At 36.1% G+C, this 16,877-nt stretch overlaps 1 protein-coding gene and 1 pseudogene across 1 annotated transcript in view; both read right to left on the bottom strand.

Moving 5' to 3' along the window:
• The window catches only part of IKZF3 (IKAROS family zinc finger 3), an 83,419-nt gene that overhangs the window by 61,609 nt on the left and 4,933 nt on the right, over positions 1-16,877 (bottom strand). The window lies entirely within an intron of this gene.
• On the bottom strand, positions 12,461-12,643 carry LOC123001817 (ATP synthase subunit ATP5MJ, mitochondrial-like; annotated as a pseudogene).

Raw genomic sequence — 16,877 nt, 5'->3', positions numbered from 1 at the left:
GTATTCTTTTTCTCTGACCGCTTTCAAGATTTTCTCTTTACCTTTGGTTTTCAGCAGTTTGACTATGATATACTTAGGTGTGATTTTATTTGAATTTATCCCACTTGGGATCACTGAACTTCTGTAAAATTATGTTTTTCACTAAACTTGAGAAATTTTCAGCCATTGTTTCTTCAAATACTTTTTCTCCTCCATCCTCTTGCTCCTTTCCTTCTGGGACTTAAACTGCATGTATGTTAGACTTTTTAATATTTTCCCACAATTCCCTGAGGCTCTGGGAGCCCCACCCCAATGGGTTTTTTTCTCTGTATTGTTCAGATTGAATACTTTCATTGATATACCTTCAAGTGCAGTTACTATTTTTGTCATCTTAATTTGTTGTTTAGTTTGTCCAGTGAGTTTTCTATCTCAGGTATTATAATTTTTAGTTCTAGAATTTCCATTTTGTTCTTTTGTCATAGTTTCCTTGCCAAGATTTCCTATTTGTTAATTCATTACAAGCATATTTTCCTTTACCTCTTTGGGTATAATTAGCATAGCTGTTTAAGATCCTTTCTTCCAGTTCCAGTATCTATGTCATCTTGGGGTCAGTCATCATTGATTTCCTTTTATTGTGAGTATGGGTCACATTTTCCTGCTTCTTCATATGACTTAATGATTTTAGATTGTACCTTGGGCATTATAAATGATGTTACAGAATTTCTGGATTCTGTTATGTTCTTCTAAAGAGTATAGGAGTTTTTCTTTATTTTACTTTTTAAAGCATGCAGTTAACTTGCCTAGACTCAAACTCGAATTCTGTCTCACTGTAGTGAGTATCAGCGAGGGTGACCAAATGTCCCAACATGCCTGGGATTGAGGACTTTTCCAGATCAGAGAACTTTCATAGTCTGAGGTAAATTGGGACAAGCTGGTCTCTTGCAGTGGCATAAATCTCTGTTCAATATTTTAGCCTCAGGGGCGCCTGGGTGGCTCCGTCGTTAAGCATCTGCCCTCGGCTCAGGGCATGATCCCTGCATTCTGGGATCGAGCCCCACATCAGGCTCCTCCACTGGGAACCTGCTTCTTCCTCTCCCACTCCCCCTGCTTGTGTTCCCTCTCTTGCTGGCTGTCTCTCTCTGTCAAATAAATAAATAAGATCTTAAAAAAATATATTTTAGCCTCAGATGGGCTACTCAGAGTGTGACCCCATATATGTGTGGTTCAATGGTCAGCTAGAGATCTGGAGTAGCCAGAGAATTTATAGATAAAAAAGCCCTCTCTGCCTTTTTCATACCAAGATTTCCCTCCTTACTTCCCAGCCTGATGCAGTTGCTATGGCTTTTTAAGCTGTTGTAACTGTGGATTATCTACCCAAGTTTTGGTCACTCTGAGGCTAAAATTGGTGCCTACCCTTGGGTTAAAACAAACATAAGAACAGGTTGGTTCTGACATTTTCCAATGCCTTCAGGTAATAGATTTTTTCACACTTTGTCCAGAATCTATCATTGTTATCTGTTGGAAGGCTGGTTCAATAGGAGGTACTCCTTCTTTGATAGAAAATCTTTGTTCTTTATTTTAATGATGATCATAAGCCCAAAACTGTTCAGGACAGTACTAATTTCAAATATTTGATATTATCATCTGGTCATATTTTAATTTTTGCTTTGAAAAATATAGTCACTGTACTTATATTCTATTTTAATTTTAAAATTTTATCATATCCATTAGATGATAGCAGCAAAGCATAAAGGCAGGGAAAATACACATATTTTTAAAATAAGCAAAGGAGCAGCATGGTATGGGGTGTCAAAACCTAAGATGGGGGAGAGCAATATCTATGAGAGGAAGGGAGGCAGCCCAAGGCAGGCTGCTAGAGACCAACTAGCCTGAAGAGTATGACATATGGTGTGGGCAGTCTGAATGGGGTAAGGAGGGATTCTATATGGAAGGCAGACAAATGGGAAATCAGAGCCTGAGTAGGTTAAAGAGGGCATTTAGGCAGGAGAATTGCCTGACTTCGAATACTGGAGTCCGAGAGGGATAAAGAGGTTATCCAAGATAAGGGACAGCTTAGCATGAATCAGAGTCTGAGCATGGCATATACGACATCTGTGCATAGAGGTGGTCTGGTGTGGGTTTTCAGAGCCTAAGTGGGGTAAGCAAGGAACCCACATGGGGACAGTGGAGAGAGCTTCCATGCACAGGGGTGCTCCAGTGTAAAGTATCAGAACTTGAGTGGAAAGAAGAGGGCATCAACATATTAGGGACAGCCTTGCATGGAGGTGTCAGAGCCCGGGCAGTTGAAGAGGATCCACATAGCACAGTAGCTATTGTACAAGACCCAAATGAGGCAAGAAAAGCGTTTGTGCTGAGGAAGGGATGATAGTGGCAATGGATGATTGATTATATAAAGATGCTTGATCAAATAAGTAAATATAACAAGAATAAGAGCCAGATTTTTGCCTGTCAGAGAAGGGAGTTACAAATACAAAAGCCCCCCCCCCACCCCGTGGTACTGTATTGGAAATGAAGGTACTGGTTGGAACACATGACTTCTACTCTATATACAACAGGTATAAAATATGGACACAAATGTGTGTATGGATATACATACAAATAGTCCCTAGCCCTGGGAGCAGTGACACTACAACAACTTCTGGCATCCAGATAATTAACTTCTAAATATCATTCTCCACTTAAAGGAGCCAGGCTTGTTGGAAAAATGGCTGATTGCAGGGTTGGGGCGGGGAAAACTATAAGAAGAGTCTGGAACATTTTGTTGTGTCACAAAGCAAGGAAGTGCTTACAGAATGAAGAGGATATGTTAAGGGATATAGAAATCATCTTGAAGGGGTTTCCACTGGCCAAATCTGAGACATGGAAGTATCAAAATAATAATGATAGTACTGGATTATAACCTATTGAAAAAAACAAATTCATGAGTCCAAACTGACATTAATAAGTAAACCGAAAGTCAGGTGATGAATGGAATATTTATATAGTTTCAAAGTGCTTCTCCCAAAATACTTATCATTACAAAGATGAAAAGAGCAACTACATAGTGAAGAACTTGGTAGACACCACTGTAACTGAACAAAGTGATCATCATCAGTAACAGGACAAGTGAAAATTATGTGCCATCTGATAATAAAAAGAACACGGCATCACTTCTGTGATATTGCTGCCAAATACACAGAACATGAATCTAACCATGAGAAAATGAACTCTAATTGAGGGATGCTTGACAAAATAACTGGCTTTGTAACCCCAAAATTGTCAAGGTCATGAAAGACTGAGGAACTAAGAAATTGTTCCACTGAAGGAGAGTGAAGAGACTTGACAACTAAACATAATGCGTGATTCTGAGCTGACTCCTCCTGCAGTAAATAACACTGTAGAAACAACTGGAGAAAACTGAATGGGGTCCGAGGATTTAATGGTAGTAATGTATCAATATTTATTTCCTGATTTAGACCTTGTTACGGTTATGTAAGAGAAGTACACTTCAGTACATTAAAGTTTTCAAGGGTGATAGGGCATCATGTCAGCAACTTAGTCTCAAAATTTCTGAAAAAATAGTTTTTGTATTGTATTGCAACTTTTCTGTAAGTTTGATAGTGTTTTAAAAAAGTTTCAAAAAAAAGCTAAATGTGAAACTTTTAACTGCACACTAAAGGGATTCTTAACAGGAAAAAAAGAAAGAAAACTAGCTCAAAGGTTTCACATAAACAACCTTCATGTGAAAATATCTTTTAGTTACTACAGAGCAAGAGGGCTTTTGATTTGGTGACCTAAAGGAAAAAGGTCCCAGCCCCCTGAACCTTTTAAACTCTCTGACAATGACATTTAAATAGCTCTCAATATTTTTTCAAGCAGCCTTTGTGTGCTGTAAAGAACACCAGAAACAACTTGGTACAGTTTCTAAGAGAAAAAGGAGATTCTGACTACCTTAGTATTCAGAACTTAAAGGAGACATTAAAACCATCTATAATCAGGCTACATGGATGGTCTCCTTAGGTACTAAAAAAATATTTAAAACACAAGGACAAAAGAGACTGAAGTACATTTTTTCCACCTAAACTTAAAGGTCCTCATAAAAACATGAAGCCCGGTAATGGATAGATAGTGAAAGAATTTCCAACTGAAGACTAGAAACCTGTTAAATATTTCTAAGTACAGCAAAAACTTTTCAGTTTTTAATGGATCATTTTGTAATTTCAACTTCAGTCCAAAAAACCCTCAGAAGTGTTCCATTTGATGGGGTCTACTGGGGTCTTTTTAATATGTTTGCCATCAATATAGCTTTAGAATATTTTCCAAAAGAATGCTCTAGAAAGTTAAGAATGAAGGGTCCCTATATTGCTTTTAAAATAAGTATAGTTTCCCATACTGATGTTTACACATAACTGGTGCTGATGCTGGAAGAATTCCAAAGTGGGTTAATTTTGTTTAAGTATAAATCTCCTCTATTTTCTACATCTCTTCTCTTACTTGAATAGGTAAATCATATTCCTGCCTCAAGACCTTTGCATTTACCTTTCCTTCTGACCGGAATGCTCTTTCCCCAGATCACCATAGGCCCACTTCCTCTCTTCATTCAGGTGTGTGCTCAAAAGTCAGCTCACCAAACAAGCTTTACCTGACTACCCTATATAAAACATCATCTTCTATGGGCGGAGGGAGGAGTGTAGGTGAAACAGGTGATGGGGATTAAAGAGTACGCTTATCATGATGAGCACTGAGTATTGTATAGAGTTGTTGAATCACTATATTGTACACCTGAAACTAATACAACCCTGTATGTTAACTCAAGTGAAATTAAAATAAAAAACTTAACAAAAAATTTAAAAATATCAAATGTCATCCTCCACTGTCACGTTCTTTTCTCCTACCCTCTTTCATTTCTCTTCAAAAAATCTCTTCATTATCACCACCTGGCATATATACACATATATTTGGGAGGGGAGGGGCAGAGGGAGGGGGAAAGAGAGAATCTCAAGCAAGCTCCACGTCCAGCACAGAGCCCAAGGTAGGGCTCGATCTCACAACCCTGAGAAAATTACCTGAGCTGAACCAAGAGTCGGACACTTAACGGACTGAGACAACCAGGCACCCCTTGTCTGTATTTTTTATTGCTATTTTGCTGTATCTTCAGGTCCCAAACAGTGCTTACTCATGATGGACACTCAATAAACATTTATTGAATGAATACATGAATTTTTACATCTTTATCATTGATCCTTATGGACACTCTAGATCAAGGTTCTGCAAACTACAACTTACCACCTGTTTCTGTATGGCATGTGAAATAAGAATGGGTTTTACACTTTTCTTTCCTCCTCTCCCTCTGCTGGTTTTTACATTTTTAAAATGGATTTTAAAAATTAGATATTTCGTGCCACTTGAAAACTATGAAATTCAGGGGCGCCTGGGTGGCTCAGTCGTTAAGCATCTGACTTCAGCTCAGGGCATGATTCCAGGGTCCTGGGATCGAGCCCCACATCAGGCTCCCTGCTCCACTGGGAGCCTGCTTCTTCCTCTCCCACTCCCCCTGCTTGTGTTCCCTCTCTCACTGGCTGTCTCTCTGTCAAATAAGTAAATAAAATCTTAAAAAAAAAAAAAAAGAAAACTATGAAATTCAAATTTCAGTATCCAAAAATAAAGTGTTATTGGAACACAGCCAAACTCCTTCATTTATGTGCTGCTGTAGCTGCTCCTGTACTCCAAGGGCAGAATCAAACAGTTGTGACAGAAACTATATGACTCAAAAAGCCTAAACAGTCACTATCTGGTTCTTTACAGAAGCCCTGCTCTAGATCTGTTACCAATACTAATACTATTGTCCAATACAGTAGCCACCAGCCACGTGTGGCGATTTAACTTTAAACGTAAATTAATTAAAATAAAAAATTTAGTTTCTCAGTCACACCTGCCACATTTCAAGTACTCAATAGAACATGTGGCTAGTGGTTACTATATTAGACAGCACAGGTAAGGAACACTTCTACCATCACAGAAAGTTCTACTGCATGGCACTGCTCTAGTTTTTAGAATATCCTGCTATTGCTTGGGATACCACTGCAAAACTATTTCTTTAAAAACAAACATTAAAACTCTGGATCAGGAAAAAAGTAAATCAAACCACATATAAAAATTAAATATCAAGCAAAGTTTTAAAGATACTATACCAGGAAACAACAACGACCATCTTCTACCAATATTTCCAAAATTCCTACAATTGGAATTTCAGGAAAAAGTTGTGGTTTCCAGTAATGCAGTAATCAAAGATATAAAGCACTGAGACAGCACCTTTTGTACTCTTGAAACATTAATGTGACGTTTTGGAAGGTAAAAAAACAAAACAAAAACACCACATGACGCCAAACACCCAGATACAATATTTTAAAAATATACTTATATGTATGTGTACAAATACATACTTAGCATCATATTACCATTAGGATTTTTTGCTATCATTAGATAAAACTATTTTTCTTATCTCATTTAAAAGCCAAAATTATAATCTAGCAGAAAACCCTAGCAAACACTCTTTTCCTAACATTTGCCCTCTTGCCCTTCCCACAACTAAATAACTAATCCTCTGATATGTTTTAATTAAATCATCAGTGTTTTCCATTGACACCTTATGTCTTAAATAACAAATCTTATAAAAAGTGTAACTATTCTATTACTGAGATAGCTGACAAATGTATTGGACTGGAAAAATTAAAGGTTATGTCTTCTGTAGCTTTCCAAGTACTCCAGAATTTCAAAGCTTTACTAGCAATCCCAAATTGTTTTCTACCAGTATTGAAAACCAGCCTTCATCATATGTTTACTGAGAGATGACAATTTCAAATTTGTTTTTATTCCTTCAGATTCTCTTTTCATTGACAAAGGCAAAGGCAAAGATGCCTTTCATTTTTTTAAATTATTTTTATTTTTTGAAGATTTTATTTATTTATTTGACAGAGATAGAGACAGCCAGCAAGAGAGGGAACACAAGCAGGGGGAGTGGGAGAGGAAGAAGCAGGCTCCCAGCAGAAGAGCCTGATATGGGGCTCGATCCCAGGACTCTGGGATCACACCCTGAGCTGAAGGCGGATGCTTCAAGAATGAGCCACCCAGTGTCCCCAAAGATGCCTTTTAAAACAATTTCACTAGTTAGAATTTTTTGTTAAGATACTGAGATTTTTCTCAGAGATTCTAGCATTTTATGCACTGCTAAATGAAAGGGGGGAGATTACAAATACAATTTGAACTTGGAAATGGCAGCCGTCTGGTTAATCGAGAGTTCATCAAAGTTCACGGTTGAAGGTTTTTACCTCTTAGCTCTAATATAAATTATCTACAAACAAAACCAAGTATTTACATTGGCAACAAAATTTGTAATCATATTTTAACTCAAATGGTTGTAAACTTGCCTTGATTTTAATGCTATAATAAGTAATTATCATTCAATTAAGAATGCCATCTAACAAAATTCTGTTCTTAGTTTCAGAAATCTGATTTCTATTCACTGGTCTGTTTTCCCAGTAGAAAGTGTAACTGCTAAAGAAGAGCAAAATATTAAATCTTAGAAAAACTCCTGTACTGAATTTGCCAGCTGCTAGTGGCACTGGTGCCTGACAGCTGCCAGAAAGCTGTCTCTCAGTGTAGACACTCCTTTTTATCTTCCTAACGGTAAACTGACTCTCCTATCCCCATGCCTCTTTTTTAAAAAATATTTTCTCTTATATAAAATGTTCGCTTTTACTTTTTTACTAAAACGTTTGGAAATTGAGTCACTGACTACAAAAATGTGTTCAATCCCAACAGTAACAGTCAGTACTGTTAATGTGGCAACGCAACAGAAGTATGAACTAGTATTTCTGAAAGGTCTTTCACCAGTTCTCTTAATACTACCACTTAAAATCATTCCTGGAATCTTACCACCACAAGAATAATATAATGTAAAATGTACAATATAATAGTATAACATATAATGAAAAATGACCTCTATAACCAATGAAATTAGAATATCAGAATTGGAGCAGATATCTTAGCTATCTTACCTCTCCTTCCCCTGAATTTCCTCCAATATTCCCCTATTTGGGTTGCACAGCCTGGGCTTAGACACTTCCAATAATACAGAATGTTATTCCTTTCCATTTCAGAAAAACTCTAATGGTTTAAAAAGTTCCTCCTTAAATATAGCTGAACTCAAATTTCCTGAAATCTCCATTTCAGGTCCTAGTACAGCTTTCTGGAAACATACAGGATAAGTTATCATTCAGATGCTACCACTCAGTTCATAACCATGGTGTGAGAGCTTTCTTCTGAACTTGGCTTTGTTTGCTTGCGGCTCCCCAAAAATGTGGCATCAAGCACTTAGTCCAGTAGTGCAAATGAGATTTCATATTATCTCATAGTATTTCTGCAAGATAAACAGGTGCAGTGGCATTTATTATTCTCCCGATTATACAAACAAAATTCAGGACACAAGAAAGACAAAAAACACAGTCACATAATTGTCTAAGGGTGCAATGTCAGAGGCACATTAAGAAGAGAAGAAGGATTCATGTCTTGAACTACACCTTTATTTCAAGGAATTTAAACAATGTTTTAAAATGCTCTCCTATATAGATTATGAACTTTAGAAGTAGGTCAGATATTTCAAACACTTCAGTTGACTATGATTGAGGGGAAAGGAAGATATAAAATGAGAGTAATTCCTCTAACCATGAAATACTTCCTTTCTACATTGGGCTAAGGAAAAGGTTAAGAAATAGCAAGATTACTTTTTTAGGGACACCAGATCAAATACAGTCCACATCACCATTCCAGTTTTTCTTATCTTTTTCTTTTTTAAATAAAATATCCTATTTCCCCCCTAGATTAAATGTATAATGAGGAAATTATAGACTGCTGGGAACAGGTCTAAAACAACAAATGCAACATTTAGTGTTATTTTCTTTGAAAGGTCAATCACTATACAATTGTAAAAAAATAAAAATATTTTTATTTTACCATGGATATCACATGCCACCAAACGAACAGCGAAAAGGAAGAATGGGCATTTCATGTCATTGCTACTTAAAAAAAAATGTGCTAAAATGATTGAGTCCAACATATTTCAAGTAAGATTTTCATTTTATAACTGCAAAATGTCTAGTTTCTCTTCTAAAATAACTGGGGTCAAAAACAGAATCATTATTTTGAAGTGGGTAATAAAACTAAAAGTGAAAGTTTAAACAATGAAATTTCTAGAGGAGAATTTTTTATGGTCTTTGAGTAGGCAAAGATTTCTTAAACAGGACGTAAGAGGCACTCAATCCCAAAAGAAAAGAAATTGATATATTTGTCTTAATTACAGTTAAGAATTCTACTTATCAAATAGATTAAGAAAACAAGCAAGTTACAGAATGCGAGAAAAAAACTGCAATACGCATCTGACAAAGTACATGTTTCTAAAATATTTTTTAAATGTCTACAAAATCAATAAGAAAAAATACAAACAACTCAACTTAAAAAAATGTACAGAAGACTTACAGAACTTCAGGAAAGAAGATATCCAAATGGCCAATAAACATATGAAAAGGTATTCAACATCATTATTCATTAGGAAAATGCAAATTAAAACCAGAATGAAATACCACTACACACCCACCAGCATGGCTAAAATTAAAAAGACTGACTGACAATAACAAGTGTTGACAATATGTGAACAACTGTAACTCTCCAATATTGCTAGCAGGATGGTAAACTGGTCCAACCACTTTGGAAACTATCTGGCAGTATGTATCAAAGCTAATTATATATCTAACCTATGACCCAGAAATGCTAGCCCTAGATCTATATCCAAGAGAAATGAATGTATATGTCCATCAAAAGACATGCATATGAATGTTCATAATACAGACAAACACTGGAAACAATCAAATGTCCAACAGTAGAATAAATATACAAATTGTGGTATATTCATACCTTTTAAAAATAAAAGAAAATAAACTACCAACAAATGTAACAATGTGGGTAAATCTCAAAAGGATGTTGAACCAAAGAAGCCAGACACCAAAAAAAGCACATACTGTATGACTCCATCTATATGGAAATCAAGAACAGGAAAACTGGTCTATGCTGATAGAAGTCTGAATGACGTTTAACTTAGGGCAAAGGGGGCATACCAGTTATAAATGAACACAAGAGAACTTTCTGGGGTGATGCAAATGTTCCATATCTTGATCATGAAAGTGTGTATATAGGTAAAAATTGATCAAGCTATATAATGTAAGACACGTGCACTTCACTGCGTAAGTTATTCTTTAATTTAAAAAAAAATCTGTTGAACACTCAAACATATTCAAATATTGAAAATCGCAAACCTTAGAATTGCCATTATAGTACGAAATTTCCACTTTTGAAAAAAGTGAATTTCAAGGTTTTCTTATGATTCTTTGTAGAAGAGTACAGATTATACCAACCACCTACTAAATGCGCAGGGTATATCTTAAAACTCTCACAGTGAGGAAATGTATTTATGTGGCATGTGTCGATTAGATATGAAGATACTTTCAATGATAGCTAATACTCCAGTCAAACTTCCCTGAGAATTGAGATTTCAAGATCTGTTTCAACTTTGCTCCTGGAGGTTTTTTTGGGGTGTTGTTGTTGTTGTTGTTGTTGTTGTTGTTGTTTTGTCTTGGGCTACAAATAGTTTAAGTGTCATTCATCTTTGGAAAACAAAAACAAATGAAATTTCTTGATCCACATTTTTCTCCAGCAACAGCCCCACTTATTTCCTCTGTTTCTTTCCTAGCTAAATTTTTGGGGAAAATGGTCTGTATCCACATTTCTACTTCCTCTATTTCCATCCCTCCTTTAACCACTTTAATTTGGGATCCATCCTCACCACTCTGCAGAAACCACTTTTGTTAAGGACACTAGCAAGTTTTATGTTGCTAAAACCAACTTGCACTTTTTCTCCTCACTTTACTTGATTTTTCAGCAACATTCAACATAGCTGACCACCTACTCCTTCATGAAACACTCCCGTCTCTTGAATTCTGTTACACCACACTCTGCTGGTTTTCCTTCTGTCTTGCTGGCTGCTCTTTCTCTTTTGCTGGCTCTTCCTTCTCTACCTGACCACTTAAATTAGATGTTTCTCAGGACTCAATCCTGAGCCCCCTTCTTATGATACATTCTCTCTTTAGGTGATCCCATCCATTTTCATGGCATTAAATATCACCTATGTGCTGAAGACCAAATTTCTATCTCTAACCAAAACTTTTATTTAGAGGAGAGGTTCACCAACCATGACCCTGACCATTAATCTCCATATTAGCACTCTTTTTATTTTCTTCATAGCGCTTACATAATTTTAATTATTTCATTTGCTACTTACTTATTGGGGGCGTGGGGGTCTGTCTTTCTTACCCAACCGTAAATTCAATGGCAGCAAAGCACTGCCTATCTCGTTTACCATCGTATTGCCAATATTTTGCATACATGGCACGTAACAGGCATTCAATATTTTTTAAATGAATAATGAGGATTTCTGATTTTTGGATTAGGTTGTGTTATAAATGTTGTATCACAAGACAAGTAAAAAATAAGTGTTACAAAGCTTTTTGTTATTCAACTATCTTTAAAAATCAGCATTTACTTTTTATAAGATTCTTTTTTTTTTTTTTTTAGATTTTATTTATTTATTCAACAGACAGTGAGAGAGGGAACAGAAGCAGGGGGAGTTGAAGAGGGAGAAGCAGACTCCCCGCCTGATGCGGGGCTCTACTCCAGGACCCTGAGATCATGACCCGAGCCGAAGGCAGACACTTAACGACTGAGCCATCAGGCCCCCCTAAAATCAGCATTTAAATAAAAAATATATTCTAAATACATAAAGATGATCCGCCACTACTAATCCAACACATGCTATGAGACTGATGATAACCTGCACTGATACTTCTCAAACTGTGGGCAATGTTATAAGACTTTAATGTGCACAAGAATTCCCTAGGAACCTTGTTAAAATGCAGATTCTAATTCAGCACGTCTGGCCTTAAATTCTGCATTTGTAACAATTGCCAGATGTTGCTGATGCTGTTGGTTCACAGACTATATTTAAATTAGCGAGGGTCTAAAGGATCCTTGTAAATGATTTATGAATTAAATAAACAATTTGCTTGACTTCAACTTTGTGTCTAGTACCATGCAAGGTCATTTTCATACACATTATCTTATTTAGGTTGTGGTGGTCTCTTGTAGTATAGTAAACTCAGAGCGGGTTTCACCCTTACCAAGGTCAAGTGTCCCCCTTTTATTTTTTATTTTATTTTATTTTATTTGTTTGCACCTTGTGGTCATATTTACTGACACCACAAAGGAAACAACACGTCTACAAGCGAACAGCAATACTCCATGCTCCCATCTAACAGCTTCTGAGATTTACAGCCAGACTGATGGGCCATCTGATGAGTATTCCAAGTAAAACTGGTTAATGATGACCATGAGCAGGTGCAGGACTCAAAGCTTTTAAAGATTTACTTCTTTTATCAGCACTCCTGATTTTATAAATGATGAAGCCCATCAACCCCATTCCTACCCAAATCACCTAGTAAACTTGGGTATAGTAGGGCTTCATGGGGACTCAAACATTTTTAACAAGGCTTCGAAGCATCTCAGCACAGGACCCCCAGCTCAGGCCACCCCAACCCACACAGCCAGTGATCTGGAAAGAAGTGTCCCACTTTTAGAAAAATATTTTATAATACCTCTTTTATCATCATGAATTAAATATCACCTATCCATACATGGAAGATTTTTTCTTTTTTTTTTTTTTAAAGATTTATTTATTTATTTGAGAGAGAGAGAGGGAGAAAGTATGAGAGGGAGGGACAGGGGAAAGGGAGAGAGAATCCCAAGCAGACTCTGCCCTGAGTGTGAAGCCCAATGGGGGGCTTGATCCCAGGATCCCAAGATCATGACCTGAGCTGAAACCAAGAGACAGAGGCTCAACCGATTGTGCCACCCAGGCACCCCTGTAAGCTTTTAATAAAGCCACATCTGTCATACAAAGGTGAAACATGAAAATAAAATAATCTGCATTTCAATAGGTAAGTATACCAGCACGATTATTCTAGAAAACATAATAATAAGGTAGTCAGATATATATGTAGAATCACCATGAATGCAAGACCTAAAAACACAGAAGGATACAGGTTGCATCAATAATGGCAAAAGAGCCTTGGAGAATCATCTTCTCTACGTTTATATAGTAATTACATTCTTAGACAATTTAGACTGTATTGAAACCACGCAAAAATACTTAATGTTTATACATAAAATGGAGTTAGGTTCTGGCAGTCATTAGACATAAAACATTACTGAGTTTCAAAAAAAGGGAAAAACTCCAACCTGGAATGAAGGATGGCTTCCTAAAAGGGATGACATTTTTGATAGAACATAATGAATAAGGATTTCAATGGGATTGTGTTGCTTTTAACAGTGTTGGTGAGTCAGGAGAAGTTGGTTTGGGTTGGAGAGATGAGCTCATTTTTGGACTTCTTGGGTTGAACAGCATTAGAAAAATGGGGAGTTAGGAAAAATAATGCATGTTCAGAGAACACTACGCAGTCCAGAATAACATTAGAGGACAGAGGACACTACTGGCAAGGTATATTGAAGCTACATTGTGGATTTTTTTTAAGATTTTATTTATTCATTTGACAGAGATAAAGACAGCCACTGAGAGAGGGAACACAAGCAGGGGGAGTGGGAGAGGAAGAAGCAGGCCCCCAGCAGAGGAACCTGATGTGGGGCTCCATCCCAGAACACCGGGATCACACCCTGAGCCGAAGGCAGACGCTCAACGATTGAGCCGCCCAGGCGCCCCATACATTGTGGATTTTCTTAAATGCCCTACTAAGAAATCCTTAAAATGGTTTTTTAGTAGGGGAATAACTTGGCATTTTAGGAAGATCATTCTGGCAGCAATCCTCAAAATGGATTGAAGGAAGTAAGTCTAGATACAGGGTTACCAGTAGAAAAAAACATGTAACAGTCTGAGTCCATAGTTTTCCAAATGTGTTCTATGGAACTCCAGGGTTTCAGAGGGCTGCCACAGGTGCCACTCTGTGTCAGGAGAAGGGAAGAGCCAAAAGCTAGGTAAGCCTCTCCCTCCTCTCAACTGGAACATCACACTTGCATCTGTCCCACATAAGATTTTTGTATAAAAGGGTATCCTGTTGATAAAAACAAATTTTTGTCTTTTTTTGTGTGTCTCATCCAAATTCTTGTTAATTGTGAGATGCACTATGGAACACCTCAAGGAGTCATCATATAATATCAGTGTCACTATATAGAGTACTAGCTACAAGATATATAAGCATTATATTAATTTTTACTATCAACTTTTTAAACCATTATTTGTCCCATTATACAGAATATGTCTCCATCCCTAAGTTAGATTACCTGTAAAAATTCCCTAGGTTTGCTTGGGTTTGGGACAAATAGGACCACATTAGGTCATTGATGTTTGCAATGGAAAACTGTAGAGTCCTTTGAGAAACTCCAAATTTCTTTTATTAAGATATTCATGGATGCTGTTAGCTAGGCTAACATAGAAACTATATACTGTGTACTCTGGTTTCTCGGTCCTACTAATTCAAATTTGAGGTAGGACTTCTACATACATTATCCTATTTAAATCTTTACAAAAGCCAACACATTTACAAATCTCTGTGTATTATTGTATTCTTTCAGGCTACTTGCAGAGTCAAAACAGCAGGTTACATTTGTAAAAGCCAAGGGCCTATTTTATACTGAAGTATTGTTTACCAAACAAGCTCACAATCTTATTTCTAGAATGCATGAAAAATGTTAAAATGGTGACTCACCCTAATTCTATTACCCATTAATTCTGGGGAATTTTGTTTTTATGGTGGCAAGCAGAAGTGTGTTGGTAGGATGGTCCATAAAGTTTTTTGTCCTACTGAAATGATTCTCAACCAAGAAAGGGAGAGTATCGGTGGCTTACACCAGTTATAAATAATCTCTCTCACCTGGCCCCCTTGAATCCACTGGCATACAAATGCTTTGGACAACTATTTCTTCTAGGCCAATGGGCCAGCTATTTCTCAAGGTTTGAAAGGTACAGCATAACATCTACAGTACCAAAATGAAGTTAGGAAGCTTAGTCTTAACAAAGAAAGTTGTAGAGCCAAAGGGACAGGGATTTAATGTCTAACAGTCATAATTTCTACAGAACTTGCTGAACTTTAGACAACACTGACTTCCAGAGACTACTTAGTTAAAAAGCATCTGTTTCTATCTCAGTAATTTTTAAATTTTTTTTGAAGAGGCACTTCATTTCTCAAATGAAATCTTACATAGATTACCGTACATAAAACAGGTAAAGAGGTATCTTAGTAGTATACAATATAGTAAGTTCAAATATATAAGAATTACTGAAAGGTCAAACAATGAGAACAATAAGGCTGTTTTAATAAACAAAAACGAAAAATCTATAGATATAGATGAAACTTGCAGCTTTATATCAGCTTCAAACAAATACATCATTTCTGTGTTTTGTTTTATTTGTCAATATGAAAAGAAATGAAGATGCATATATATAAAATCTGTTACCACTTGCAAGTGTTTCACCTTATTATTTCAGATTAGTTTTTAAACTACTCCCTGAAATTTGAAAGAAGATGGTAAGTAACCTTTGTTTCAAAGTTGAATCACTAAAAATATCTAACAAATCTTTACATTCTTTAATTCTGAACATAAAAATCAGACAAGAAGTAACCCAACCTTAAAATAAGTACTTGAGAAATTTATAATATATAATCATGATGTACCATGCTACACATTCTTACTATTGAGCAGTTGGTTACTACGCCGTGGTAAAAGCAGGTTCCAAGCACCTTAGCCTGAGCCTTTATGGGCACTTAGTTAAATAGAGGGAATAGGAGAGTTAATGATGTTCTTACTTAAATAATTTTACATGAGCAAATATGCACAGGAAAAAAAATACGAGTTCAGAACCATAATCTTACTCGTCATATTTATAAAGTGTTTATATGTCAAAGAGTTTCAAAGAGTTAGTAAAAAAAAAAGTTTTGAGATCAGAGTATAAATTTATACATTGATAATCTTCAATGCATTAAAATTTGGTAAATGATACTCATGAAAGTCAAATGAAATTTAAACCAAGTTAGCCTCTGATGCACATCTGTGGTACTGTCTAAACCGTATGCAAGCATAAAATCAACTATTAATGAGTATTAGCGAGTGATTTCCTAATTACAGAGATAAAGGCAGAAGATAGCAAAAATGATTAATTGTTAAATATAAAAATTAGTAACTTTCAGTTTTCAGGCTAGAGCTATTATGTATGAACTATGATGTAACTCCACATCTATGAAGTATTTATAGGTTTGTGAGCATGATCTTTTTTTCATATCCACAGACTCTATATGACTACTATTACAGGAAATTATTCTGATGTGCCAAATATTCTGACAAGTTAATAGTCTTTCAAATAGATATCACTTTGCAAGTGAACTGATAGTGCTGTGATAGAGAACTCAAATTAAGTGAAATATGTTGTCAACTTTAAGAATTAAAACATTGTTATAAAGAAATGGTTTATTGTGGAAAGTGCAGTGCTTCACGGAAATAAAGAATGTAGCAAAAATTTTAAACAAATGCAAAAGTTAGAAGGCACTATATTATTTTGCCCAGAGTAGAGCCAATATTGGATTAGAAAAAGATGGTAGGATTCATATTGTTGGATTTAGCCAACATTCCAAACTCTTCTACCAGACCTTTAACAGCACCTCTGACAAATTAGCCAGCAAAATTAACTAGTTTCAATGTCACTATTTTCCTTACTCTTTTTACCCTAA

The sequence above is a fragment of the Ursus arctos genome, unplaced genomic scaffold (genome assembly GCF_023065955.2).
Source record: "Ursus arctos isolate Adak ecotype North America unplaced genomic scaffold, UrsArc2.0 scaffold_24, whole genome shotgun sequence".
In the NCBI taxonomy this organism is placed as follows: Eukaryota; Metazoa; Chordata; class Mammalia; order Carnivora; family Ursidae; genus Ursus; species Ursus arctos.
Note: the sequence above shows the minus strand (reverse complement) of the source record. Positions and strands in the feature narration are given on the sequence as shown.